Below are 6,234 nucleotides of genomic sequence, written 5' to 3' on the forward strand. Positions count from 1 at the left end.
TCAACAATGCTTAAAAGTATAATAATATGTCACGGGTGATACCCAGCTTTATAGCTATCATATGGGCCACTCATCTGTTTTTTAATTTAGTGTATTAATTGTGCAAAGCAATGTACAGTTACATTGTTTTCCATGTGGACAATGTACCTTACATCCCCATACATGTATATAATATATTTTGATCATTCATTCTGATGTGGGATTTCCCTCTGTATGCTGTGATTGCCATTAATGAATAAAGTAACTGCTTTGGACCTATAGCAGAGCTATAGGGGAACAGAGATAGGTGGGGAAAACTAAACAGAATGCTGGGAGAAAGGAGGTAAAGTCAGGGAGGAGCCATGTAGTGCTGCTGGAGCCAGACGAAACTTTAGCCAGTAAGGCACAGTCACATGGCCATACACAGATGAATAGAAATGGGTTAAATTAATACGTAAGTGTCTTCCAATAAGAAGTTAGAGCTAATGGGCCAAGCAGTGATTTAATTAATATGGTTTCTGTGTGATTGTTTCAGTTCTGGGCAGCCAGGACAAACAAGCAACCTCCTCCAACATCATTCCCCTGGACTCTCCTGTCCACCCTCTCCTCCCTCTGATCCCCTTCCTCTCCTCCAATAGTCCCCCTTCTCTCACATCTTTTATTTTTTTCACTCACGAATTAAAAGGGGCAACTTAGGTCAGAAAGCAAAATGATTCTTCATGCTGTGTACAAGATACACATTGAAAATAAACTCATTCCGAAATGGTTAAGATAATAGGAGTAGATAAAAGAAAGAACAACCAAACAAAAAGAAAGAATTACAAGATAAACATCAAAATAAATTCAGATCTAAAAGCACTACATGAGGGAAAACACCTCATAATTCTAACAGGTACAGCTCCCAGTGAAGACAATACTCTTTATAAACATCCAGACAGCAAAGGAGGGGCTGTATGTAATTCATGCACAGTTCTAGAGATCAGCTTCCATCACAATCTGAGATGGGCAGGTAGCGTGGGGCTAGGACTACTCACAATGGCTAAGCTATTGTAGAACAGCCTAGGTGTCCAACAGCAGAGGAATAGATAGAATGTGGCCAGACACCATCGAACTGTCTCCAACATGAACTAGACCGAAGCTAGGCTGTTTGCAGGAAAATGGATGTGACCAAGACAGTCACGTTAAAGCAAATGAAGCCAGTCTCACAACAAAGACAACAGATGTCTTCTCTCATCAGTGGCCCTATATTTTATATAGTCAAATAAAATCATGTGTGTCTTTGTGAGTTTGTGTGTTTATATAAAAAGAAATTAGAAGTGAAAATGTCTAGAGACAAACAGGAGAGGAGAGGAGCAGACAATGGAGGTGAAGGCACTATGGCAGAATTTGTTCAGTATATGTGAATTTTTATAGTTTATATTTTATTTATTTGGGTTTATGAGTATATGTGATTCATCTACATGTATATCTGTGCATGCCTTGTGCCCACAGACACTAGAGGAGAGCATGAGGTCCCCTAGAACTGCAGTTACAGGTGGTTGTGAGGCACCGTGGGGGTATTAGGAATCAAACCTGGGTCCTCTAGAAGAGCTCCTAAGTCCTGAGCTGTCTCCCCAGCCCGGATTTTTTTAAATAAATAAGTACTCATGTGTAATCAGTTTATAAAGTGTTTGCCATACAAGCATGAGTACTTGACTTTAGATCACCAGCACCGTGCAGAAAGCTGGGCATGCTACTGTCCACCTGCAGACCCAGAACAGGGGAGGCAGAGACAGGAAGACCCTGGTGCTTGCTGGTCAGCCAGAAGCCAAACTGATGAGCTTGCCTCTACACTCATATGCACACACATATACACACATGTGCATACACATATGTGTGCACCCAAATGCAAACGTACACACAAACATGAACATCTAGGCATATAACACATACTATAAATAATAGAAGATAGATAGATAGATAGATAGATAGATAGATAGATAGATAGATAGATAGATAGATAGATAATAGATAGATGATAGATAGATAGATAGATAGATAGATAGATAGATAGATAGATAAAATAGAACCTCATTTACAGAGGAAAAAATAATAAAGAAGGTTCACGGTGTGTGTCTGTAACCCTAGAACTCAGAAGGCTGAGGTAGGAGGATTTTAAATCTCAAACCAGATTGGACTACTAAGTAAGACCTTGCCACACACACACACAAAAAGACCAAACCAACAACATTAAGTATACTTGGCTTTGAAATTGGTGTACAGTGAAAATAAATAGACATATCAAAAGTATGATCATTGAAGAAAATAATAAACCACTAAGAAAAAACTTAGTCATGCAGGGTAGTGATAGCATACTAATCCCAGCACTAACTAAAGAGGCAGAGGCAGGAAGATCTCTTGAGTTCGAGGCCAGTCTGACCTACAGAGTGAGTTCCAGGACAGTTAGGACTGTCTCAAAAACAAAGCAAACCAACAACAAAGACCTGGCAAGAGAAAGGGGTTATAGCATGAAAAAGAGAAAATTATCACAGAAAAATTTTTAAAAAGCCTCTGTTTTTACATATGAGATGTCATACTTAGCTCAACTCTGTAGCCCAGGGTCGAGGAGCCTGGGAAAAGCACTCTGATGTCATCAGCAAAATGCTTCAGGACAAACATCTCCCAGGCTGACAAGAGAAGGTTGGACAAAGAGAAGCTCCACTGCACGGAAATAGCCGCAAAGGCTGTGGGGACAGACAGCATTCAGATCTGCTATGGTCTCCAGGCCATAGGTCACCACAGGGGTCACATGTAGAACACTGCAAGCAGAAACTAGGAAGGTTGAGCTGGGTGTCAGTCCTGAACAGGTACTGTCTGTCTCTACAGCAAGCAGACCAGAAGCGGTATTTGCTGACTAAAGGGATCGACTGTTAGCGAAACAGCCGGCTGATTGCTCAATACCCCCGCCCCCCATTCCTCACTATGGTCAAGAGACAGAACTACATTTCCCAGCCCTACTGTTAAAATGCCCATAGTATTAGTATTAGCTAGTGAGCCGTAAGAAGAATGGTAAATGCTCTCCCAGGCCTTCCTTTTGTAATCCTCCCAAGTGCCATCCTCCAACTCTAGTCCTTCCCAATTTGACGCAACCGTTCTTGTACAGCAACCTTTGGAAGCCTCGGATTAAGAGCAACAACGGGCTCTTTAATTCAAAATCGATCACCCCAAACACAATGGTGTCCCCAGAGGCTTGCCACAACCTAAACCACATTTTCTCATGTCTAAAGTCCCTTATCTGAAACTCTTGAACCAAGTGTAATTTAGTATTCAGGAATCGGGGAACTTCAATAAGGCAATACAGTGTATGTGTTATCTGAGTGTATATTAGTCATGCATCATCCCCAGGGAGGTTTGGAGCAGCGCCCTAAAACCAAACATGCTAATGTTTCTTCAGCAACATGTGTGATCATTACTCTGAGGTTGGTCTCACCATGACAAACGGCCTCAAGAGCGGTTCAGGGAAGGCATTAACACACATGAATTTTGGCATCAAAATCGACAACATGTTTAATAAGTGTTTGCTTGAAACATATCTGGCTTTGGTTTCCAGAGCTCTGTGGACTTCCAAGTTGCAAGTAAAAGGCCTCGTGTAGTATATAGAGTCAAAGCCCACAACCAACCCGGGAGAACGGAGGAAAATCTTGACAGGGTGTTGGGACGTGCTGGTGACTATGAAACTAAACTCTACCAGGAGCGTTCTCAGAGGTTGGTGTGGCTGGATGTTCACAAGCCCACCAGTTTATGAATGGCAGCGGGGTGAGGAGACATAGCTCAGTTCTGTGCTAACATCACTGGCAGTCTCTCCAACAGTCTGCCCTTCTGGTTCCTAGGATCAGGTCCCCCAGTGCTGCAGCCATTTCCTCTGAGTGGAAACATTGCCTTCAGACAGGAGGAGAGAAAAGGAGCCCACACATCTCACCAGGATCTGGAAGCTCAGACGTTAATTCACAGGCCGGGCCCCACGTTAGATGAGGAGTACAACCGCTGGAGACAGACCCTTGCTAGTTGAAAGGCTGATAGGTTGTGCGGGGAGCTCCAGGGACACAGCCTTATGAGCCTCATCCTGCTGGTGTGGGCTTTTTGGGGCTGCAGCTGCCTTGAGTTATCGTAAAGGAACTTCTAACAAACTCACTCCTGGAAGAAAGCCAGTAGACTCACCGGATCACCCACCGCTGGAGACACCAGCAAAGTTGTTTCTTCTGTCTGTGTCTGGTGCTCTATTGGGGTGACTGGACATTTGTTTATGTCTCCCCACACAATAGACAGTGACCATAGAACCGAACTCCAATGAGAGGATTATCCCGCCAAGATCTCAGTGTGGCTTTTAGTCTTCCACTTTCCAGTTGCTGTGTCTGGGGAGACATAATAAATGCCTATTCACTTCCAAGAGGGAGAAAGCAAACAGATCAAAGAAAGATTCCACCCAGCCCTGCTTGGTGAATAATGAGTGTGAAGAGGCCACAGGAGCGTGAGGAACATGGCAGCTGCCCTGGGAGGAGACCCCTCCAGTCAGTCTTGAACATTTTACATAATTTAGATTATTCCGGCTGGTAGTGGTGACAGGACTCTTATGGGAGAATCTGCTGACTCTCTCTCCTTTCCAATTCAGAACCTTAACACCTCCATCAGTTAGAAACATGATGAGTGCCTGCAGTCCCAGAGTTCAGGGGGTGGCAGCAAGAGGACCAAGGGTTCAAGGTCATTCCCTATACACAGTGAATTAAAGCCCATACTACATGAGAAACTCTCAAGAAAAAAAATACATTATCGTAGACCTGTCTATTTGTGTTTAACTTTATGTCATTGACAAGGTCACCTGTTGGTCACCACAGCCCTTGGCTTCATAATGGCAATGGTCATGTCCTGGTCAGAGGACACAGACATACACTTGCTCTGCCATGGACTCTACAGCAGCTCTGAGGGACCGTCTCAAAATGATGTGCTGGACTTCAGATGTATCTCTGAATCAGCTCTTCTCCGACTCTGAGATTTCCTTGGATCCCTTACATTTTCTCATGCAATAGCTGACACATGCTTACACACACACACACACACACACACAATTATGAATATGTTAATGTGTATTATGTGTGGGAAAGACTTATTTCTGGTTAACTAGATTTTAAATGAATAATTAACTTACTGAAATTGTAAGTAGATAATCTGATTTCACTTAAGCCTCTAAATTCAACCTTGCTATTCTCTGTATAATTGTACTAAATATCATGTTTTCAAATCCCTTCAGCTTCTTCTTTTGTTGGGGACTGTGGACCCCCAGACCCTGAATTTCCTGTAAACAGCTTGTTTTTCTATGCTTGCAGCTGCTCTGAGCAAAACAACTTGTTTTCCTATGCTTACAGCCCCTCTGAGCGTGAGACAGGGGAGTGGTTTCTGGTGGGCTTGCAGCTGAGAGTTGGAGCGTGGCCCTTGGTCACACATGTATGCACACAACATAAATAGAAAAAAATTAGAAAATGTTTAAAGGTTTTTTTATTTCATTAAATGTCATAGTCGTTGTTACTTTTCTATTTGCTGTAACAAAACATAGTCAAGGAAAGCTACAGTTTGGCTTCCAGTTGCAGAGGGTTAGGGTCCATGATGGCAGCAGCAACAGCTGAGAGCTCACATCCTGACCCATAAGCAGGAGGTATGCACACTGGGAATGGTGTCAGTCTGTTGAGGGCTGTGGACTCAGACCCTGAATTTCCTGTAAACAATTTGTCATGCTTGCAGCTGCTCTGAGAAAAACAACTTGTTTTCCTGTGTTTGCAGCTACTCTGAGCATGAGACCCTCAGGAGTTCCTGATGGCAGGGGAGTGGTTTCTGGTGGGTTTGGCTGGAGAGTGGCTATCAGTTAAGGAACCATATATAAGCGGCTCTGGTACACAATAAATTGGGCATTCTTGTTTCAAGGATGGCCTGTGTCTCTGTCTGAATGTCTTTGTGTGTTTAAATCTCCAGGCCCTTGCCCGGCTTGAGAATGGTCCTGTAGTGCAGGCTCCGCACTACAAGCATAGTACACATAGTAGTATGGATGGTACATAAGTCTTTTGAAACCTCAAAACCACCTCCTGTTGAAAGAAAAACACACTTCTTTCAACAAGGCCACATCTCCACCAACTTGGGACTAACTACTCAAAAATATGAGCCTGTGTGGCCCGTTCTCATTCAAATAGCTAGAATACTATTTAGTACCTTGGACAGCATCAAATTGCT

The sequence above is a fragment of the Microtus ochrogaster genome, unplaced genomic scaffold, assembly GCF_000317375.1.
Source record: "Microtus ochrogaster isolate Prairie Vole_2 unplaced genomic scaffold, MicOch1.0 UNK1, whole genome shotgun sequence".
Lineage (NCBI taxonomy): Eukaryota > Metazoa > Chordata > Mammalia > Rodentia > Cricetidae > Microtus > Microtus ochrogaster.